This window comes from Papio anubis, chromosome 7 (genome assembly GCF_008728515.1).
Source record: "Papio anubis isolate 15944 chromosome 7, Panubis1.0, whole genome shotgun sequence".
NCBI lineage: Eukaryota > Metazoa > Chordata > Mammalia > Primates > Cercopithecidae > Papio > Papio anubis.
Window position 1 is genome coordinate 29,959,895 of NC_044982.1, and position 24,536 is coordinate 29,984,430.

A 24,536-nucleotide genomic window follows, 5' to 3' on the forward strand; every position below is an offset into this window, starting at 1 on the left:
AGAAAGAAAGAAAGAAAAAGAAAGAAAGGAGGGAGGGAGGAGAAAAGAAAACAAAAGAAAAGGAAAGAAAAAAGAAAAGAAAAGAGAAAGAAAAGAAAAGGGAAGACAAGAAAAGGAAAGAAAAGAAAAGAAGAGAAAAAAGAGCAGAGAGAGCCTAGGGTTTTCAAGCCTGCCTAGTGACCCCAGCTCCAGGGTGTCTGCAAGGCTCCTGGAATGAAGGGCTGTCGGGACCTTGGTAACTGCCTGTGCATGGTGGCTGAGGGAGACAGGCTCCTTTGGTTCTGAGCAGTGCCTGAGAGAATCATTCTTTTAATATCAAGAATAAGACAAGTTTGCCTGTTATCACTGCTAATATTGAACGTTTCTTGGAAGTTCTTATGAATGAAATAAGAAAAGAAATGAAATAATCTGTATGAATATTACCAAAGAAGGAAAAATCATATTTTCTTTTTCTGGTCTGGTAGAATTGAAAACCCAGTCTAATAGCAAATTAGTAGAATTAATAACGATTAAAATTAATAACAGAATTTTTTTTTTTTTTTTTTTTTTGAGACGGAGTCTCGCTCTGTAGCCCAGGCTGGAGTGCAGTGGCCGGATCTCAGCTCACTGCAAGCTCCGCCTCCCGGGTTCACGCCATTCTCCGGCCTCAGCCTCCCGAGTAGCTGGGACTACAGGCGCCCGCCATCTCGCCCGGCTATTTTTTTTGTATTTCTTAGTAGAGACAGGGTTTAACTGTGTTCACCAGGATGGTCTCGATCTCCTGACCTCGTGATCCGCCCATCTCGGCCTCCCAAAGTGCTGGGATTACAGGCTTGAGCCACCGCGCCCGGCCAATAACAGAATTTTTAAAGTGGCTATATGTAAGATAAATGTACAAAAATCGATAGCTTTTTTTTTCTATACTAACAAATGGAGAGACATTCCATACTCATGGATGAAATGACTTATTACAAAAATATAAACCCTTCTGAAGTTAATATATAAATGTAATACCCTTCCAGTCAGAATCCCAGTGTGTATGTCTTTTTGTGTGCTTAAATCAAGATGAAATGATTTTAATTTGGGAGGCCGAGGTGGGCAGATCACTTGAGGTCAGGAGTTTGAGGTCAGCCTGACCAATATGGTGAAACCCTGTCCCTACTAAAAATACAAAAATTAGCCAGGTGTGGTGGTGGGTCCCTGTAACCCCAGCTACTCAGGAGGCTGAGGCAGGAGAATCGCTTGAACCTGGGAGGTAGAGGTTGCAGTGAGCCAAGATCGTGCCACTGCACTCCAGCCTGGGTGACAGAGCGAGACTGTCTCAAAAAATAAATTAAAAAAAGACTTTAAGCACTCATCTTGTTGATTAGGTTGTTTAGATTTTGACATATATGCTTAATTTTTGTCCATTTGACCTGTCTCCTACTGAGAATGGTGTGTTTAATCCTCCCTATAGGTATTTTTCTCTATTTTTCTTTGCTTTCCCTCAAGCATCTGCTTTATGTAAGTGTAATGTGTACTATCTCCACCGAAGGATAACCACTATCTTGACTTCTCATCTTGCAGATTAATAATTTGCGTGTTTTGTCTTTAAATAAGTGGAATCACATAGCATGTATGCTTTTTGGTTCTGACTTCTTTTATTCAGTGTAATTTTTGTAAGATTCATCCATATTGTTGCATGTAGTTGTAGATTGTTCATTCTCAGTGCTGTATTGAATCCCATTGTGTTTATATACTACAATTTATTTATCCTGTCTACTGTTGATGGACTTGTGGGTAGTTTCAAGTTGTGGGCTATTACAGAGCTGCTACGGGAATTCTTGTGTGTATGCGTTGGTTCATATTTGTATGCATGTCTCCTGGGCATTAACCTAGGAGCGGAGTTGCTGGGTTGCAGGTGGCAATCAACTTTTGATGTCTCACTCTTAAATATGAACAGGCAGCCAAGGTCACCCAGCATCTGAGGAATGCCCTCTGCATAAAATAAAGACACAAGCAAACACACATTCAGCAAACAAACCAATGAATGTGAGTGCGCTTAGTCCCAGGGAGCCTCACCCTCTCCCTCACCTGATACTCCTGTTATTTTCCTCACATGTCGCTATAAGAATAAACATTGTAGTGGCTCCAGTCGCCATAGCTGGACTCATAGATTGGATGTACAGTTGGATCATCGGACAGGTTTGTCTCATTTCTCCACTTCTTTTGAACCAGATGCTGGCCTACTTTTCCTTTTTGGCCTTGGTGTCATACATGGAGACTATTTCCTCAGCTTTGGTAAACACTGTCCTGGTTACATCCATTACACCACATGCCACGAAGGCAGTGCTGGCTGCAGCCAAATGGGCTGGTTTCCCAGAGGAGGGACAACTGGGAGGTGGACTTGTTGGTTTTGGCCAAGATGATGTTACTTCTGGCTTCTCCAGTTGGATGTATGACCTAGAGGCCTGATTCATCAACAGAGAAGTCCAAATCTTGCTAAGAGGAAGAAGTATAGGGAAAATCATGGTTATAAGCTGCATTTGGCCATAGGCTAGTTTGGACCTTGTTGGAGGTGATATTTACCCAGCACATGTTGTTGGAATTGATGCAGTTATAATAAAGCTGGTTCTTGTTCTTGACCATTAATTCCAGAGCTGTGTCCTGAATTAACAGACCCGTAGAGATTGTGCCACGGAACCGTTTTAATCTGGTGTAGTCTTTGTAAAAAGAATATTTAAGGACTATAGGGGAAGGATCGATGCTTTTTCAATACAGAACCTTTGGTCTGGTTCCAAGGAGGGGTCCTTCCCTCAACCTCCAACTTTGAAGGGATGGTTTAGAGAACAAAAGCCTGGCTGAGGCTGCTGATTCCTTCATTGGCACAGGACGCAGAGGGCTGGGAAAGGAATGGATTAGGAGTCATAGACACAGTGCCCAGCTGGGGACATAGAGCTGGCCCGTGGTGAGTTCTAAAGGTTTGAGGAGGGAATGAGGGAAGGAAGGAAGCCAACCAGTGAGCACTCTATCTGGGGTGGAGAAAACTTTGAAAGGAAACTCTAAAACTTTACTTCTGGGGTGCGTATTCCCTGAAGTCCCCTCACCTTGGGTTCTTGTTGGGTTCTTGTATTAATCTGGCAGGGCTGCTGTAACATGATACCATAGACTGGATGACTTAAACAACAGAAATGTATTTACTCGCAGTTCTGGAGGCTAGAAGTCCAAGATCGAGGTGTCAGCAGGTTTGGTTTCTTCCAAGGCCTCTGTCCTTGGCTTGCAGATGGCCTTTCCTCTGTGTGTGAACATCCCTGGTGGCTCTTCCTTTCTTATGAGGACACCAGTCATACTGGAGTAGGGCCCACCACATGATCTCATTTAATCTTCATCACCTGTTTAAAGGCCCTACTTCCAAATTCAGTCACATTCTAAGGTACTGGAGATTAGGACTTTAGCGTATAAATGCGAGGGTGACACAATTCAGGCCATAACAGTCATCGGATGAGGAGATGATCTGACTAGGTGATCTGGCACACCCCAGAGGCCAGGATTCCTTGGTTGCTCAAGTTAAGGTGTTCATGGCCTTGAGTTATGGTCCTGGGGTTCAGGAACAAATCCACCTACAATGTGTGTTGTGCAGGATCTAAGGTTGGGGGAATGGAGGAAATAACCCACCAAGGAGGTTTCCTGCCCCACCCAAGTCAGATCTTGCCATGTGTTCTTCAGAATTGGACTTGGACTTATTGGAGGCCCAGATTCTATCACTGCCAGGTGAATGATAAACACAAGGATGAAATGGCATCTAGCTACCTTGTGTCACAGATTTCTCTGGACTGTGGGATGTTACCTTTTAGAAGTTTAATCTTGGCTTACCTCAATCCAAGTACATCCTCTCTCTTCTTTTTTTAAAGACAGTTAGGTTTAACACAAAAACAAATGTGGTTGTCTCAAAGACTAGAACCCAAAATTTGCTTTCATTTTAAAGATAAAACCTGAGTCTTCAAAAGAACAAAATTTGGTCAAAATCTCTAGAAACTCTGGGGATATGCTGTTATTCTCTTCTGTCAGAGGGAGTGCCTCTGTTTGAGACACACTGAGCTCGTCCCTGCAGCAGGTTTTTGCCCCAGCTGTGCCCGTTGCCCCACCTGCTCTTCCTCTAGGTCTTCACAAGGTGAGTCCTCATCACTCCATCTCTGTTAAAATGTCCCTTCTTTCCTGACCACCCAGCAGTGTGGCTCCCCAGGTGTGGCCCTCCTCTTACTTCCTCAGTGGCATTTATCAGTGTCTGATATTTTCATGTGTATTCTTGATTGATTTGTCTTCTGTCTCCCTCTACCAGAAAGCAGGTTCCACCAGAGCAGCCAACCATCTCCCTCTTTCACTGTGGTATTTCAGCACCTAGAATAGCATGCAGAGTCAGGCACCCAGCAGGCATTCTCCAGCGCTTTGTTGAGTGGATAAGTGAGCAAGTCATCCTGAGTAATCTGGGTCACTCCATTCATAAAGATCTTCAATTTGCCAGGACACTGCATTCCCCAAGCATTCTGAAATGTTGGCAGCTGCTTGTGTTGGCCTTGTGGGCTGGGATATAATTACCTCTGTTAACTTTAAGAAGAAAACCACACATAATTTCTATAAATGTGGAAAGGAGAGAAGAGTGTATATCTTATAAAGGGATACAGCAGGCTGGGAAGGGTGCCTCTGGACAAGACCAGAGACAGGCACTTCGAAGGAGGAAGAGTTGGGGTAGGAGTTTTATGCTGAACAGGTTGGCTAAATATACATATTCAACAGGTTACAGGAGGAGCTGTGAATATTCATGAGGTGATTCTGACGCATGTGCATTGAACAAACACGCGTGTAACATATGACGCACTCTGGGGTGGAGAATTAACATTTAAACGTATTACAATTAGGCCCTATACATCAAAAGGTCTTTTCAGGATCCAGAAACATGCAAGTGTGCAGTCTCTGTAAACTGGCCAGAACTAGTCCATGGTTGGTGGTCTTATCTGGAGAAAGTTAAGGAAATCAATCTCTTGTCCAGTCAAAGCTGTAGTTATGGCTGGTGGAACAAGGGTCAGGTAGCCAGCCTCTGTGAGCTGGATGAACTGTAGTTGTTTTAATATTGCTTATCTCAAGGCCAGCGCTCTAGTTTAGCTGCTAGAGAAAAAGAAAAACCTTGTGGCAGTTGGGACATAGTTTATTCTTTAAGTGTAGGAGTGGGTGACTTAACCCTTGCCTGGCATGGCCTTAGATTCTGTTTATAATTTGATATATTATTGCCGCAAAGAATCTGTTCTGTCAGTTTTAGAATCTCTATTTTAACATTAAGACTTGTCAGTTGTGTGTCTAAACCACAAGAGGGAAGGGGGAATAACGAGGTGTGTCTGACCTTCTGTCCCGTCATGGCCAGGAAGTCAGTTTTAAGGTTTTAATGGGGTCCCCTTGGCCACAAGGGGATCCATTCAGTCAGTGGGGGGCTTAGGATTTCAAATTTACACCCCAAAGATTCCAGTTTCTAAAGGCTCATAAAATGGAAAGAGCCCTTTCCTTATTCAGCTCTACTGCTGTGTTAGTCCGTTCTCACACTGCTATCAAGAACTACCTGTGACTGGGTAATGTATAAAGAGAAGAGGTTTAATTGACTCACAGTTCCACAGGCCGTACAGGAAGCATGACTGGGGAGGCTTTAGGAAACTTACAATCATGGTGGAAGGTAATGGGGAAGCAGACATGGCCTTCATATGGCTGGCAGGAGAGAGAGAGAACGAAGGGGGAAGTGCTACACACTTTTATAGAACCAGATCTTGTGAGAACTCACTCTCTATCATGAGAACAGCAAGGGAGAAATTCACCGCCATGATCCAGTCACCTCCCACCAGGTCCATCCCCCAATTTTGGGGATTACAATTTGACATGGGGTTTGGGTGGGGACACAGAGCCAAACCATATTAATTGCTTTTCTTCAGTTTCTGCCATTCTGGTCCTTGTGGTCCAAGAAATACACCTGAGAGGTGGGCTAATGGGAGAAGGCCCAAGATCAGTCACAGGGGCTGAATTTCCCTTCCTGTCTACTCCCTTCTCTGTGTACCTCCACAGATCACGCCCCATATCCTGTGAACCCAGCAGCTGCTTCATACTGCCCTGCGTGAGAAGGGAAGGGAACACCAAGGGCACGCTTGAGTGGGTTCCCCAGTCCCTGCCATGACATGGGATCTTAGGGAGCAGAGGGGCCTGCACTCAGCCCACCAAATCCCTTGCCTCTGCATTTAGGAAATCCAAGGGCCTTCACACTGCCAGCTGGGGGCATACATCTCAGTCTAATTCTCGAATATGAGTGATATACAGAGCACTGTGCAGGGTATTGTGGGTAGGTGGGAGCCTCAAAGATGAACAGTCTCAGAGTAAGTACGAGGAAATCCCCATGCATGAGTGACTGTAACGCAAGAAAGGATACATGAAAGCAAGTTGTGAAAACAGTTATTCTTTTAAGGCCTTCTGAAGAGACCAGTTAAAGAAGAGATCTTTATGCAGACTTAGGGTAGTGACAGGGAGGTGATCTCTGGATGGGGCACCCGCATCCTAGCAGACACCAGACCCGCTCTGACTTTGGAGAAGTCATCTCTCCTATCTTGGCCTAATTGGGGGGAAAGAAATACTAGATCCCTAACCTACCTTTTGTACCCCCCAAAATGTGTGAAAGTTCTAGAAGAAATCGAGAAGTGGGGGAAGCTTTCTCAGTAGGGCATAAACCCCAAATAAAGGAGCTTGATAGTATATGACTCATAAAAAATTGTAAACATCACTGTGGGAAAAAAATACCATACATAGTCCAAAGACCAAGGACCACCTGGGAAAATACGTCTGCACCATATTCACTGGGCGAAGACGTCATTTCTTTCTGTTACAAACAACATATATACATCATCTTTGATGGGACTCATTTTCCCATCTGTATGAACATCTTAGTGAATGCTTAGTGACCAGCATTCACCAGGAACCAGCCTTCATGGACATTGCCCACTCTTTGAGGCTCCTTGGGAGTGCATATGGCTTCGGCATGGCTGGGAAGAGCAGAGATCTCTTACAGGTCTCTGGAGAGCAGCACGCTGCCTGGCTGCCTGCCAGCTGACCCCAGCCACCGGGTTGTACCTAATCCAGTCTGGTTTCTGAGGATAAGGGGTGTGGGGTAGTGCGGAGCAAGATCAGGACTGTGCCTGCTGACTCTCTGACCTGCACCCCATGTTCAAGGCCCCTGAAGACCATTTTCCAGTTGAGCCTAAAGCTGAAGAAAATTGAGTTTGTTGAGCTCCAGGCACAAGGCACAGTTCTCTCCACTTACTGAGCACCTCGTGTGTGTCAGACACTGCGTTGGGTGCTGAAAGGTGTCCAGCCGCAGGGAGCTGAACGCCCTGACAGGAGACTGACGCTCGAGTCACCCCCGAACTTCCTACCTGGGTGACCAGCTCGTTTGTTTCCCCAGGGCTTTGCTACCTTCCAGGAAACCCCACAGTCCCAGACAAACCAGGATAATTGGTCACCCTAAGCCTGACTGAGCCTCTGTCTCACCTGAACAGCTTTGAAAAGTGACAGACTCTGGACCTTACCCCAAGAGCTTCTGGTTCCTACATCTGAGCAGGCCCCACAGGTCACCCTGAGGCTAAAAGGGTTTGGGAGCTACTGATGTGGACACATTTAAGACACACATGGGAAGTACTTCGAGGCACATAATGGGATGGTTCTGTGATGGAATGCAGGTCTGCTTGCAAAGCCCAATAACAAGGGTGAGGAAAGAAAGTGACTTTATTTATCAAAACTAGCAAAGGGGAAATGACCAGATTCATATCCAAAGTAACCACTTTGAATTTCTGGGGAGAAGGCAAGAGCTTAAAAAGGGAAACCTGATCTGGGAGGCAGGTGGGACGGGAGTTAAGTACAAGGTCTGTGTGTCTTGTCTCGGTGGCTGTCTTGGGTCTTGGTCCACCTGGAACGTGGGCTGGCATCATCTCAACAATGGCTGGGTTATTGAGTAGCTGCCTGGAGGTAATTGCTGGAACGTTGCAGCTGGGTCTCCAGGCTTAGTCTGTCTGTCTCAAGATTAACTCCTGGAACTTCTAAGTAAGCACGTAATTAGATACTAGCATACAGTTAGATAAATGTGAAGAGTATATGGTGGGAAAGGGAGAGGCATGGAGTCTAATTTAAGGTTAAGGGAAAATACTTCTACCATTTGCTTCAAGGTTATGTCTCGAGACTAGGGAAGAAAGAAGAAAGACAAATGGGGAAAAAGGTTTTAAAATGCATTTTGAAGTGAAGCTGCCCAGTTACAATGTGAGAAGCCTTAAATCCCAGGTCGGCTGCTCTAGCTGCGTGCCCTTGGGCCAGGTGTGTAACTTCTCTGGGCCTCAATCTCCTCATTCATAAATGGATTAACAGTGGGACTGATCTCTTAGGGCTGTGGATTCAATGAGCTAATATATGAAAGGGCTTAGCCGAGTTCCTGGTGTGTGGGAAGTACTCAGAGACTTCACCTGCTCCCTTTACAAGAATCCACGTAGGTTTGATGTGCTTTGGGAGCGCAGAGAAGGGAGTGTATAAACTTGCCAGGGAGATCCAGGCATTAAGGCATTTAAGATGGGACATGAATAAGAGTTCCTGAGGCAGCAAAAGGGGAAGGGCGTGTATAAGGGTGTGAAGATTGTCCAGGGCTGACCCTATGTCACTGAGCAGAGGTGAGCAGGGAAGAAACCCTGAGGAGGGGAACTGGGACGGGGCCTTGTCTCTGGGCCTTGAATGCTGAGGAAAGGCTGGCACGTGGGGAGACATCAAAGGTTATCATCAAGGAGAAATGGGATCAGATTTGTGATTCAGACAGATCATGTTGGTGTGTGGGGGAGGACAAGTGAAGGGCTGCTGGAATGTTCCAGGTGAGATATAATGAGGGTGTGAGCTCACTCTGGGCAGTGTGGCTGAAAGAGGGATGAAGGTGTCATCTCGCCATCCAGCCCAGCACGGGCAGGTGACCCAGAGCACTGCCTCCCCAGCCTGGTCACACAGAGTGGCTGTCTCGCTGCCACCAGTGCCCCATGGCTCTGCAGCCTGGGCTTGGCTGGCCTTCCACCCCCTCCCTTGGTGCTCACCCTGCATCCACTGCAAGGCTGTTCTCACCTCTTCATCTGATCTGATGGCCCAGCTCTAAGCGCACCTGTGGGGAATGGGGACTTCCCTGGTTTTCATCCAGAGATGAGAGAGGTCTGCGTGGCACACCTCATGGTAAAATTCCTAGAATCCCCTTCAAACCTCGTCATTCCTTCCTTAGTTTCTCTTCAGGTGCCAGGCACCCATTTCCTCTATTTCCCTCTTTCTGCCTTTGTGGCTTTAAAAATCTTTCTCCATGCCCTGAGCGATTAAACTCTGGCTCTCAGCTTTGGGACCCAACTTGTTAGATCAAAAGCCCAGTTGTTCGTCGGCCCCATCACTTTAGAATGCAGGTTAGGGACTATCTTTGTATACTCAGACACATATATAGGACACAATTTACCAAAGCACCAAAAAGCAAATGAACAGCATTAGTGACAGCAAACCCCACAGGCTCTCCCAGGGCAGGGCTGCACAGTAGGGCCCGACTGTGGTACATCAGTGTGTGCTCCCAGTGAGGTTCCGCACGCCGACGTGCAGGGCCTTCCTTCTCACATGGGATGGCTTTTCCAGAAATGCATCAATTTAAAGGGAAGGGGAAACTTGCGTGTGTTTCTGGGAATTGGCTTTTATTTTATTTTTAAAAATAGAGACAGGGTCTCCCTGTGTTGCCCAGGCTGGTCTTGAGCTCCTGGGGTCAAGGGATCCTCCTACCTCAGCTTCCCAACGTGCTAGAATTATAAGGATTACAGGCATGAGCCACCGTGCCTGGCCGGAACTGATTTTTGTTTTGTTTTGTTTTATGTGGAGTCTCGTTCTGTTGCCCAGGCTGGAGTGTAGTGGTGCAATCTCAGCTCACTACAACCTCTGCCTCCAGAGTAGCTGGGACTACAGGCACGTGCCACCACGCCCGGCTAATTTTTGTATTTTTACTAGAGATGGGGTTTCACCATGTTGGCCAGGCTTGTTTCAGACTCCTGATCTCAAGTGATCCACCTGCCTCAGACTCTCAAAGTGCTGAGATTACAAACATGAGCCACCGCGCCTAGCTGGAGCTGGTTTTTTAAAACTGATTTTTAGACCTTGTAAATCCTGGGAATGAAGCACATTCACAGCCCCCACAAGAAAGAAGGAAAGAGAGAGATCATAAAATGGAGGTGGTGGCCAGTCTAAAGAACCATTTGCAGTTGTTTTGTTTCAGGTTTGTGAGGCTGAATTGGGATGCCAGGAGTATGCGCCTGCCCCTGCACCAGGAGTGCTGAGCCCCCACCCTGTCCCTCCAACCCCTGCCACGCCCCTGCCTCAGGCACAGAAGCAATTCCTGGAAGCAAAGCAGAAACTGGTCCACGTAAAAAAAATAACATTTGGGACTCATCAGTTTGCAGGGATATTTTCCTTTTGAAAAACTCTAAATCCTCATAAACAGAATTAAAAGACAAATGGCAAACAAGAAAAAGCTGTCTGCACAAATATGACAAAATGGTTATCAATCCATGAGGGCAACACTAAAATTGAATGGGACAAAACAGCAGCAGACTATAATTTATAGAAGAAATAAAAATGCCACTCAGCCACACAAAAGATTCACCCTCTCTAGTAATCAGAGAAATACATCTTAAAATAAGACATGTTTTTTATCAATCAAATTGACAAATGTTTATAAATAAAACGTGGTATGTACAGTGACAAAAGTACTCGGACAATTTTGTCAGAATGTGAACTGGTATTATCTTTCTGGAAAGACACTTGTCAATATTTATCTATCTAGAGCTTTTAATTTTATTTATTTATTTTAGAGACAGGGTCTCTGTCACTCAAACTGGAGTGCAGTGGTGCAATCATGTAAACTGAAACACCTGAGCTCAAGAGATCCTCTTGCCTCAGCCTCCCAGGTAGCCAGGACTACAGGTAGGTACCACCATACCTGGCTAATTTTTGTACAGACAAGATCTTGCTATGTTGCCCAGGCTGATCTCGAACTCCTGGCCTCAAGTGATCCTTTCGCCTGGGCCTCCTGAGTAGCTGGGATTACAGGATTTTGCCACCACAGCCAACCTTATCTAGAGCTTTTTAAAGGGTCTCCACATCAGCCTAATAACTCCATGTCTCAGAATCTTTCCTAAGGAAGCAATTAGCCACTCAAGTGAGGTTGTTCATCATGGGATTGTCTATGACAGCAAAAAATCAAAAGTAGGGCCAGGCATGGTGGCTCACACCTGTAATCTTGGCACTTGGGAGGCTGAGGCAGGTGGATCACCTGAGGCCAGGAGTTCGAGACCAGCCTGGCCAACATGGTAAAATCCCGTCTCTACTAAAAATACAAAAATCAGCCGGGGGGGGGGTGGTGGGTGCGTGTAATGCCAGCTACTTAGGAGGCTGAGGCAGGAGAATCGCTTAAACCTGGGAGGCAGAGGTTGCAGTGAGCCAAGATGGCATTGCCAGCTGGGCAACAAGAACGAAACTCTATCACACACACAAAAAGAAACAGGGTCTTACAGATGTGATTAAATTAAGATTCTTGTGATGGGAAGATTATCCTAGATTATTTGGGTGGGCCCTAAATGCCATCAAAGTGTTCTTCAAAGAGGGAGGCAGAGGGAGATTTGACACAGACAGAGGAGGCGGCGGCAATGTGAGCACAGAGGAAGAGATTGGAGCGATGTGGCCAAAAGCCGAAGATGCAGCCACCCCCAGAAGCTAGAAGAAGCACTGGATGGATTCTCCCCTCCAGCCTCTGGAGAAGGCTCCGCCCTGCTCACACCTTGAATTTGGCCCAGTGATAGGAATTTCAGACTCAAGGCCTCCAGGACTGTGAGAGAAGAGATGACTGTTGTTTTTTGTTTGTTTGTTTGTTTTGTTTTGATTTTTAGATGAAGTCTTGGTCTTGTCCCCCAGGTTGGAGTGCAATGGTGCGATCTCGGCTCACTGCAACCTCCGCCTCCTGGGTTCAAGCGATTCTGCTTCGGCTCCCGGAGTAGCTGGGATTACAGGCATGCACCACCACGCCCAGCTAATTTTTATATTTTTAGTAGAAACGGGGTTTCACCATGTTGCCCAGGCTGGTCTAGAATTCCTGACCTCAGGTGATCCACCCGCCTCGGCCTCCTGAAGTGCTGGGATTACAGGCGTGAGCCACCGCGGCCGGCCGGATGACTGCTGTTTTAAGTCACCAAGCTGTGGTAATTTGTGAAGACAGACACAGGAAATAAACACCCCCTCCAAATGCGGTGAATTTGGAGGAGCACGTGCTAAGAATCCCTGAAGGGAGCTGACATCTGACATGCTCCCGTAGTAAGGCCAGTGTCCGACCTCCCTCCTTCCTGCCGGCTCCTGCCTTCGCTTCTCTTTTCTGCCCTCGATGAGCCTCCACGATGAGGTGTAAAGATGAAGACGTGTCTACACTGGGAAGGAGGGGATGGTAGGGAGGAGGGTAGGGAGCACACATCTCCAGGTTTGTATCAGTTCTGCAACCGAGAAGTGAGTTCTCTTTTTTCCCTTGTATCCACACATACACATTCAGGGAAAGATTCTGATTGGTCTTCTTGGGTCTGGTGCACAACTCTTGGGCCAATCAGTGTGGCCAGGGCTAGGGCCCAGCACTGTGATTGGCAGCCCCAACAGAATCCCATGGACTCTGAAAAGGACAGCGCCACCAAAAGAGCAGAAGAAAGGGATGTTGGGCAAAGCAGCTGAAATAGCGAAAATCTGTATTTGATCTACAAACACTGGGCTGGGTGCGGTGGCTCACACCTGTAATCCCAGCACTTTGGGAGGCTGAGGCAGGTGGATCACCTGAGGTCAGAAATTCAAGACCAGCCTGGCCAACATGACGTCTCTACTAAAAATACAAAAATTAGCCGGGTGTGATGCGCGCCTGTAATCCCAGCTACTCCGGAGGCTTAGACAAGAAGATCGTTTGAACCTGGGAGGCAAAGGTTGAAGTGAGCCAAGATTACTGCCACTGCACTCCAGCCTGGGTGACAGAGCAAGACTCCATCTCAAAAAAATAAAATAAAAATAAAATAAAATTAAATTAAATTAAAGAAAAAAGAACACTGTAGTCTTTCATAAGCTTTCCCAGAATCCCTCTCTGAGTTTTCAAATCACAGCCAGGATCATAGATTGTTAGAATGTGAAGTAATAGAAAAGGTCATCTGGTTCAATCCCCTCATTTTACTAGGAAACCGAGGCCCAAGGCAGGAGAGTAACTTTCCCCAAGGTCACACAGCTAGTAAGCTATAGAGCTGGGGCAGCACCTAGTTCCAATTCATGGCCAAGTGCTCTTTCAGCTTCTCTGTCCCTGTCAGCAGTTAGCACGCTACATACCCTCCAGCACCTACTACCTTGAATAGGGCCCAGGGTCTGGACTGGGGAGGATGGCTGGCTTCTGTATTCCCAGAACAGGCTAAGCCTCCTCCTCTTCTGACCTCCTCTACTCCAGCCCATCAGGCTGGGACACAGATACTCTGGAAGGGCTGGAGGGACTGGTTCTCCTGGGGACATCCTCCACTTCGAGTACCTGCTGAAGCAGGCCCTGGCCACCAACATGCCGCTCAGCCTCCTCGCCAGGCCCCTCAACTCCAAGGCTGGAGGGCTACCGGCAGCTTCAAATTAGTTCCCAAGCACAAGATGAAAATCCAGTCTAGGAAGATGCCCCCCGCCCCCGGACAGCCCGCAGGAGAGCTAATGAGGCCAGGGGAAAGCGCCCCAAGAAACCAGGTGAGGCAAAGAAGGGCCCTTCCAACTTGAGCAAGGTGAAAAAGGCAGCCAAGAAGCCAGCAGAGGTGCAGACGTCTCCTCCCAAATGAGGTACAGCCAGGGAGAAGACCCCCCCAGCAAGGCAGTGAGGCTGAGGACACCAAGGCAAAGCTGGGCAAGGCTCCCCACAAAGCCAAAGCCATATAGGCCTCTTCCTGTGCCAATGGGCTCAGCAGGAAGTCAAAGGCCAAAGGCAGCAGGAGCAGCTAAGGAGACGCTGAGGCCCACAGGAAAATCAAAGCTGGGAGTAAGAGTTCAAAACTCACGGCCAGCAAGGTCAAGAACGGCGCTGCTTCCCCCACCAAAAAGAAGATGGTGGCCAAGGCTGAGGCCCCAAAAGGGGCAGCTGCTCAGGGTGCTGGACAGGGACCAAACACCAAGGCAGCTTCTCCTGCTGGGGGCAGTGGGTCCAAGGTGGTGCCTGCACACCTGACCAGCAAGACAGAAGCCTCCAAGGGCCTGAGAAAGCCTGGGCTGTCCATCAAGGCCTCATGATCCGAAGTGTTCAGAGGGCTGAGGCCTTGCGCCGGGGTGGAAATGGAGAGAGATTGAGCCTCTGCCCTAGTTTTTATTCCCCAACAAGCCCACGACTCTATTTGTTTAATTGTAAGCTATTTATCAATAAAGACTTTTGGTTTTTTCCCCAACCCCTGTCCCCCAAAAGAAGCCCAGGGCAGGAGAGTAGCTTTCCCCAAGGTCACACAGCTAGTAAGCTACAGAGTTGGGGCAGGATCTAATTCTGATTCGTGGCCCAGTGCGCTTTCATCTTCTCTGTTTTCTTGGGTCAGGTGTCTCTGTGTCTGTCAGCAGCCCTCCGGTCCCTGCTACCCTGAAAGGTGTTTTTGTCTCTCTTCCTCACTCCACCTCCCGATCTGGGAAGACACAGATGTGTTCCGGAAAAACGCACTAATATCCAGCATTTCAGTGCCAGTCGTGCCACTCTTATGATGTGATTTTTGGCCGCAGTTTCATTACCTATCAATTAGGGACAAGAATTTTTATTGGAAAGCATCATTCTGAAGACAATGTGGAATGTATCTGAAATTGCCATCCCTGTGAATATAATAATATTCCATACACATTGTCAAGTTTGCAATTAAAGGCAATGACTTGCCTTAGATTCCCTAAGATCATCTGTTTGCAGGGCCTCAGCCCATTGAAATGAATTTTCTTTGCTACTTACCTAGTTTCAGGCCATCTACAACTTTGTCCTTCCTTTCTCCAAGTCCATGTGTTAACTAAACTTTTCTGCACCTTATCATTTTTTTGATATTGATCAAGATCAAACCAGATCAAAATGCTATTTTGCCGCTTTGTTTTCTATCTGCTACTCCCTCCTCTGTGTATCCATCTAATAAAGAAGCAACACTTTCCTTTATTCTCCTCTTTTTTTGCAGTATCTTTGATGGCTGTTTTTCTGAGCCTATTATGTACTCAGTTCATACATTGTTTCAGTTTTTGCTTCGGTTTTCTGGTTTTTGTCTCCCTAAGGTTTCAGCAGTGTATCATTTTTTTTTTTTTTTTTTCTTCTGGCAAAGAAGCTTACATTATAAAAAAGGGAGAGATCATTTCTGAAGTATTACATTGCTTACAGCAATGCATGGTTCATGGAAAACAAACTTTAATTGACAATGATGACAGTTAATTCTGGGATTTTTGGTTCTCGTGACTTCACTCACTCAAACTTGAATCAACACTAGTTTTGTTGGTCTGATTTAAGAAAGAAATATATTCTAGTTTGAGATTCTACTTGCTTGGTCAGGAATTCTTACCTATGATGCTAAGAGCATGATTCATATGAGAAATGGTTAATAAATTGGACTCCATCAAAATAAAAAAAATTTGCTCTGCAAAAGACCTTGTTAAAAAAAAATAATAAAAAACAGGCTGCAGATTGGGAGAAAATATTTGCAAACTCCGTATAGGACTAGTATCTATAGTATGTATTTTAAAACCCTCAAACTGTAACAGTAAAAAAAGTCAACAATTTAATCAGGAAATGAGCAAAAGACATGAAGAGACATTTCACTGAAAAAGATATGCAGATGGAAAATAAGCATATGAAAAGATGTTCAATAGCACTGGCCTCAGGGAAATGTAAATTAAGGCCACAATGAGAGATTACTACTCGTCTAGAACGGCTCAAATGCAAATAAGTGACAATATCAAATCCTGGTGAGGATGCAGAGAAACAGGATCTTCTACATATGGCTGGTGGGAATGTGAAATTGTATAGCCACTCTCGAAAATACTTGATCAGTTTTTTAAAAAAACAAACATATACTTACCATATGACCCAGAAATAGCACTCCTGGGCATTTATCCCAGAGAAATACAAACTTATGTCTGTTAGCAGCAGAATGTATCTGAGTCACGTGGCACCAAAGTATATTACCAACTGCAAATCCATATAGGTCTGCAGCAACCTCAATTCTTGCCTCCTCAGAAGAAAGAATTCAATGAGTATAAGGAAGGAGAGACTGAGGCAAGGTTTAGAGCAGGAGTGAAAGTTTACTAAACAGCTTTAGAGCGGGAATGAAAGAAAGTAAAGTACACTTGGAAGAGGGCCAAGCGGGCGACTAGAGAGATCCAGTGTACTGTTTGACCTTTGACTTGGAGTTGTAGACCTTGGCATACTTTCAGGGTCTTGCATGGCTTTTTTCCTGATTCATCCCCTGCGGTGAGCTGTAAGCATGTGTAGTGGCCTGGTAGTACTTGGGAGGGGGCACATGCGCAGTGTGTTTGCTGGAGTTGTACGCATGCTCACTTGAGACGTTCCTTATCAGTCCAGCATTCCTAGAGTTAAACTCTGCCATTTTGCCTCTTAGTGTGCATGCCTGAGCCCACTCGCCCGGTTCTGGAGATCTTATCAGGAAGCTGCTGATCACCAGTTTCAGGTTTTTTCTATCTATTGGGACACTGCCTTTCCCTGGGGCAAGCTGTGACCAAATATTATTTTAGAGAGACAGCTGGGAACTGCCTGATCATTATCTGATGGATGCCTGACATTCCTGGTGTGTGTGTGGTGGGGGGAACCCTCTCCCACCTTGCTCATGTCTGACTAGCTACCTACTGTAACATGTCCACACAAAAACCTGTATATGATTGTTCATAGTTCCTTTATTTTTATAGCCAAACCTGGAGACGATCAGCTGATTCTAAACTCCATATGGAAGTGTAACATAACTAGAACAGCTCAGATAATTTTGAAAAAGAACAATAATGTTGGAGGATTTATATGACTTGATTTAAAGCTTAGGTATAAAGTGGCATTATTTACTGAAGATGTCTGGCATCCAAGCAAAATTTACTAAGCATGCAAAGAAGCAAGCAAATATTACCCAAAACAACATATTGATAAACTAAACCTTATCAAAAAAATTCTGCTCTTCAAAATATACTGTTAAGGAAATGAAAAATAAAGCCAGACTGGGAGAAAACATTTGCAAATCGCATATCTGATAACAGCCTGTAGCTAGATTACTTAACGAACCCTTAAAACTCAATAATAACAAGTCAGGCATGGTGGTGTGCACAGGCAATCCCCAGCTATGTGGGAGGCTGAGGTGGGAGGATCACTTGAGCCTGGGAGTTCCAGTCCAGGCTGAGCAACATAACAAGACCATATCTCTGAAAAAGCAAAACAAAACAAAAAATCAACTCAGTGGTAACAAAACAAACAATAAAAATATGGGTAGAAAATTGGACATATATTTCACCAAAGATATACAGATGACAAATAAACACATAAAGAGTTGGTCAATATCATTAGTTATTAAGGAAATGTAAATTAAAATATCAATGAGATACCACCACACCTCTTAGAGTGGCTAAAATTAGAAAGTATTGATGAGAATGTGGAGCAACTGGAACTCTCAGACCTTGTGAAGAATGTAAAATAGTACAACCACTTTGGAAAGCAGCTGTGCAGTTTCTTAAAACTTTACACATACACTTAGAGTATAATCTAGCCCCATTTCCCTCCTAGATATTTATTCAAGGGAAATGAAAGCCTATGTGCATACAAAAATTTGCACATAAATGTTCACTGCTGCTTTGTTTATAATATCTTAAAACTGGAAAAAATGCAAATGGCCACGAACAAGTGAGTGGATTAAAAAAACCCTGTGGCATACTTATGATAGACTACTACTCAGCAATAAAATGAGAAAAAGATCACAAAGGGGTATGAGGAAACTTTGGAGGTGATGACTATGTTTATTATCTTAATTGTAGTGATAGGTTCACAGATGTGTACATGTGTCAAAACATATCAAACTCTTTACATATTAGCAGTTTATTATAAGTCAACTAGAGCTCAGTAAAACTTAAAAAACAAACAAACAAGTAAACTTCAGAGAATGTGTCACCACAAAACCTGAAACAAAGGAAAGGGTGTTTTTCCAGAAGAAGCTGAGAGATGTGAGAAGGAATAAAGAACAATGAAAATGATAGCTAGTGGATAAATCTAAATAAATATTGACATCATAATAATAGAATTTATTCATTTTGAGATATATATGGAATTAAAATATATTACAACAATGGCCTGTAAATCAGGAGGGGGAATGGATTTAAAAGGTTCTGAAGTTCTTGCATTTATCCAACAAGAGACAGATATAACAGATAATAATAACATACAAATTCATGGGAGAATCAATATGGTCAAAATGTTCATACTACTCAAGTGATGTACAGATTCAATGCAGGCTCATCAAAATTCCAATGGCATTTTTTTACAGAAATAGAAAAAATAATCTTAAAATTGGTATGAAACCACAAAAGACACCAAATAGCCAAAGTAATCTTGAGCAAAAACCAAACTGGAGGCTTCACACTTTCTGATTTCAAATCATATTGCAAAGCTATAGTAATCAAATAGTTTGGCACTGGCATAAAAACACACACATAGATCAATGGAACAGGATAGAAAGTTCAGGAATAAACACATGCATATGTGATCAACTAATCTTTGACAAAGGTAGCAAGAATATGTAATGGAGAGAGGATAGTCTCTTCAATAAATGGTTTTGGGAAATCTGGATATCCACTTGCAAAATTAAACAAAACCAAAAAACAAAAAACAATGGAATCAGATTCTTATCTCACACCATACACCAAAAATCAACTATAAATGGATTAACGGTATAGACTTAAGACCTAAAAATGTTAGATCCTTAAAAGAAAACATGGGGGAGAATCTCCAGTGGTCTTGGCAATGATTTTTTGGATATGATACCAAAAGCAGGCAATAAAAACAAAAGTAAACAAATGGGACTATATCGAACTAAAAGTTTCTACACAGCAAAAGAACCAGTCAAGAAATTGACATGACAACTCACATAGTGGGAGAAAATATTTGCAAACCACATATTTGATAAGGCAAAGACCAGACTGGGAAACATGGTGAAAACCTGTTTCTACAAAAACACAAAAATTAGCCAGGCAAGGTGGTGCACACTTGTGGTCCCAGCTACTTGGGATGCTTAGGTGGAAGGATCGCTGCACTTCAGCCTGGGTGACAGAGTGAGACCCTGTCTCGAAAAAAAAAAAAAATTGAAAAAAAAAATTGAAAAACTAAAAAAAATGGGCAATTGATATTTTTCTGAAAAAGACATACAAATGGCTAACAGATACATAAAAAGGTGGTCAATATCTCTAATTATCAGGGAAATACAAATCAAAACCACAATGAGATATTGCCCCAAATTTGTTACATTGACTACTATTAAAAAGTCAAAGGATAACAAGTGTTGGTGAGGATGTGGAGGAAAGAGAACTCTTCTCCATTGTTGTGGGAATGTAACTTGGTACAGTCATGTGGAAAACAGTACAGAGGTTCCTCAAAAAATTAACGATATAATTATCATATGATCTAGCATTTCTACCTCTGGATATATATTCATGGAAAATAAAATCATTATATCAAAGAAATATCTGCACTCCTATGTACATATATAGATAATGGAATATAATTCAGCCTTAAAAAGGAAGGAAATCCTGTCATATGCAACAGCATGGATAAACCTGGAGGACATTACCCTAGATGAAATGAGCTAGGCACAGAAAGGCAAACATTGCATGATTTCACTTATACATGGAATCTAAAAAAGTAGAACTCACCGACACAGAATGCAGTGATGGTTTCTGAGACAGAGGTGGGGGAAATGGGAGATACTGGTCAAAAGACACAAATTTGCAGTTATAAGATGGATTAGTTCTAGATACCTAACATATAGCATAGTGACTATAATTAATACTTTTTACTTGAATATATACAATTTTTATTGGTCAATCATACCTCTAAAGCTGAAAAAAGAAAAAAGGAAAATAAATAGACTGAGAAAAAAAAAGGATGAATCAAGGAAGCATGTTGTAATCCTTATTGTCAGTAGGACATTGGCAAATATGATATAAGCAGAATTGTGAACAGCACTTGTGCATTCAGACTTTCTCTCTTATTGCTCTAGAGACGCTTGCCATTACTGCCGTGTGAAGAAGTCTCTGTTGGCTTGTCTTTCAATGATAGATGTAGGGCTCAATTGTCTCTATGCCCCAAGGATCAGCCAGGTAAGCATTGGAAACAAGTCATCCAGCTGACCAGCAGCGGGCCATAGAAGCATGAGTGAGCCCACCCCACACCAGCAGATGAACCTACTGGCTAAACCCAGCCCAAACTGTGGATCCACAAAACTCTGAGCTGAAAAAATGATTGTTGTTTTAAGCCACTAAATTTTGAGGTGGTTTGTTATGCAACAAGAACTGATTGATGGAGAAATTGACACCTATAAATGGGGTGCTGCTGAACTAAAAACCTAAAACATGAGCCATTGTCTTTAGGACTGGGTGACAAACAGAGGCTAGAAAAATAGTGAGGGAGCTAGTTCCAAAGCTTGGAAAATTTGCAAGTAAACAGTTGTGGAGGCTGGAATGTAATGAGGAAACTGCTCTAGAAGGCTGGGAAATTGAGAATCTGTGTTGAATAGTAGCAACATTTGACAAAGCTGTTGTTGCTCATGGTAACTGTATAATATAAAATAAACCTAATAAACTTGTGGACATTGGCAAGATAATTTCCAGGAAGAATGATGAAAGTGTTTTAGAATGTTTTAGCTGCCTATGATAAGGTATGGGAAGAGAGAGATCAGCTAAAGAAAGAATTGTTCAGTTTGCAACAAGAGTTGAATAACTATAGAGGTCAGAACATAATGGATTGAAAACCAAAACTACTTCTTAATTCTGGTCCTGCAAGCCAGTAAATTATTTTCAAAGTAAGTAAAGGCCTCAGGGTAAATAACTTGTTAACAGTGTAACTATGGGACACTTAGATAAGATGTTGAAAAGATTTATGGTGGCTCCTAGTGGATCTTTTCAACTAGATAAAAAGGATTTAATTTACCAAAATTAGCAAGAGGCTATCTAGGAAAGAATTTCAAATGTGGCTTTATGGCATGAAGCCGACCAGAATCAGATAAACTGGAAACCCACAAAGTCTTTATGAGAATTGCATTGGCAAAAGCACTGCTGGCTAGGACTAAAAAGCTCTGAGACAATTTGAAATACGATACTTTAATAAAACTAATTATAGCTATATACATTAACACAGTTAATGACCAATTAGGCTTATCCTAAGAATGCAAAGTTGGTTTAATGTTAGACCACTGAATAAGGTAATGCATTATATTAACAGATTAAAGGTGGAATAAACATACAATTTTTTTAAGTGAAGAACTATTGGCAATATTAAAAATTAGATCATGATAAAAAAACTTTTAGCAAATTATAGATGGAAGGAATCATCTTTAACCTAACAGAGGGAAATTAATTATATATTTTCAGAATAGTACAAAGCATACTTAGTGGTAAAATGTTGAAAACATTCTCTTTAAGGACAGGAACTAGACATAAATGTCAGTTACCATCACTTACGTACAATATCATATGAGAAGTCTTAATGATTGTGGTAAGATAAGAAAAACATGTATATAAAATTTGAAAAAAAGAAATAAAGTTACCACCATTTTCAAATGATATAGATGTTTATAAAAAATACCAAACTTGCCGGGCGCGGTGGCTCACGCTTGTAATCCCAGCACTTTGGGAGGCTGAGGCAGGTGGATCACCTGAGGTCGGGAGTTCAAGACCAGCCTGACCAACATGGAGAAACCCCGTCTCTACTAAAAATACAAAATTAGCCAGGGTGGTGGCACATGCCTGTAATCCCAGCTACTTGGGAGGCTGAGGCAGGAGAATCGCTTGAACCCGGGAGGCGGAGGTTGCGGTGAGCCGAGATCGCGCCATTGCACTCCAGCCTGGGCAAAAAGAGTGAAACTCTGTCTCAAAAAAACAAACAAACAAAAAAACAAACAAAAAAAACAAAACCAAACTTTTTACAGATACAAATTTAGAATTAATAAGAGTATTTAGGAGAGTTAATGGACACAAAATCAATATTCAAGCCAGTTGCATTCAGCAACAATCCAAGAGTTCCTCTCAAAGGAGACATATTTACCAGGAGTCTTATAGAAGAATTTTCATTGTGTCTCTGTTTATAATGGCAAAAATGGAAAAGAGTGGAAGAGTTATCAATGGTAAAATAGATCTATACACTGAATAGGATATGTTCATACTACAGAAAACTACACATCACTAAAAACTAATAAACTGTAACTATGTATGTGAACAGAGATCATTCTCAAAAACATATGGTCAAGTAAAAAAATCATGTCTCAGAATAATAATACTGTATTATCCCATTTACATACAATTCAAAACCAGACAAACCAAAAAAGTATGTATTAATAGTTTAGTGACACATATACCAGAAGAAAATTAAAAGTAAAAACAAAGGAATGAAAAACAAAACATTCATCTGAGATCAGAGAGGGACTTCAAGGATGTGGAAGCTGTTCTGTTTCTTAGGCTGGGTGGTGGGTTCACAGGTGTTTGTTTACTATTTTTAAATGGTAGATATACATCATTTATATTATTTTCTGTATGATACATTGCATAATTAAAAAGTTTTAAGAAATATTTCGTCTCTGGGACGTTTCCCTATGAAGCTTTCACAAAACTGACTTTCCAAAGGAACAGGTGGGTATGCCTTTTATTTATGTTCCCACAGATTCACCTCTTTTAAAACTTTTAGCAAATTATCCATCACTGTATTTTTGTTGGTGTTCCCACTTAAATGGCAAGGTCCTTGAAGACAAGAATTACTTTTGTTATAAATAAGGTTTTGGTGCCGCAAAAGAAATAGCACTCGAACATAAAATTTTCTTTTTTTCTTCTCAGCAAGGCAATTTACTTCTATAGAAGGGTGTGCCCTCACAGTTGGAGCAATGGTGAGTGCACACCTGAACAAGGGAGGGGAAGGGGGTCTTATTCCTGACACACATGGCCCCTGCTGCTGTGTCATTCCCCTATTGGTTAGGGTTAGACCACACAGGCTAAACTAATTCCGATTGGCTAATTTAAAGAGAGTGACAGGGTGAGTGGTTTGGCGGGAAAAATGGTTATGGCAGAGCAGGAAATCAGAATGAGTCAGGGTGGTGAATGAGCAGGTAATCAGAATGAGTCAGGGTGGAGCAGATTATTGGAATGAGTCAGAGTGGAGTAGGTAATTGGAATGAGTCAGGGTAGAGCAGGTGATTAAAAAAGGTTGCTTTACGAGGAAGTTAAGTTTAAAAGTAGAAGGCAAAGAATTGAACATACTGACATACTGATTATTTGAAGAGAAATTTAGAACTCATATCTAATACTCTTCTTATTCATCTTAGTATCCTTGGCACTTAGCACATAGTTTGGTTAATAGTATGTGCTAATAAAGATTTGTTTTAGGGTAATGAAGGGATTAATTGTTGCTGAAAGGTGGTGAACCATACACATCCTAATGCACACACATATACACAGTTTATTTCCCTTTCAGATTTGTCTTATATTACAGTCTAGAAATTTTCCAACTCTCATTTTGTTTTGTTTTGTTTTGTTTTTGTTTTTTGAGATGGAGTTTCCCTCTGTTGCCCAGGCTGGAATGCGGTGGTGTGGTTTCAGGTTACTGCAGCCTCTGCCTCCCAGGTTCAGGGGATTCTTGTACCTCAGCCTCCGGAATAGCTGATGTTACAGGAAAGGGGTCTCAGTCCAGATCACAAGAGAGGATTCTTCAATCACGCACAAGAAAGAAATCAGGGCGAGTTCACAGTGCAAAGCAAAAGCAAGTTTATTAAGAAAGTAAAATGGTGAAAGTGTTACAGGAAAGGGTTCCCGATCTAGATCACAAGACAGGGTTCTTGGATCTCGCACAAGAAAGAATTCAGGGCGAGTCTGCAGTGCAAAGTGAAAGCAAGTTTATTAAGAAAGTAAAGGAATGAAATAATACTCCATAGACAGAGTAGCCCCGAGAGCTGCCCATTTTATGGTTATTTCTTGATGATATGCTAAACAAGGGGTGGATTGTTCATGCCTCCCCTTTTTAGACAATACAAGGTAACTTCCTGATGTTGCCATGGCATTTGTAAACTGTCATGGTGCTGATGGGAGTGTAGCAGTGAGGATGTGCAGAGGTCACTCTCGTGGGCATTTTGGTTTGGTGGATTTTGGCCGGCTCCTTTACCTATTTTATCAGCAAGGCCTTTATGACCTCTATTTTGTGCTGACCGCCTATCTCATCCTGTGACTTA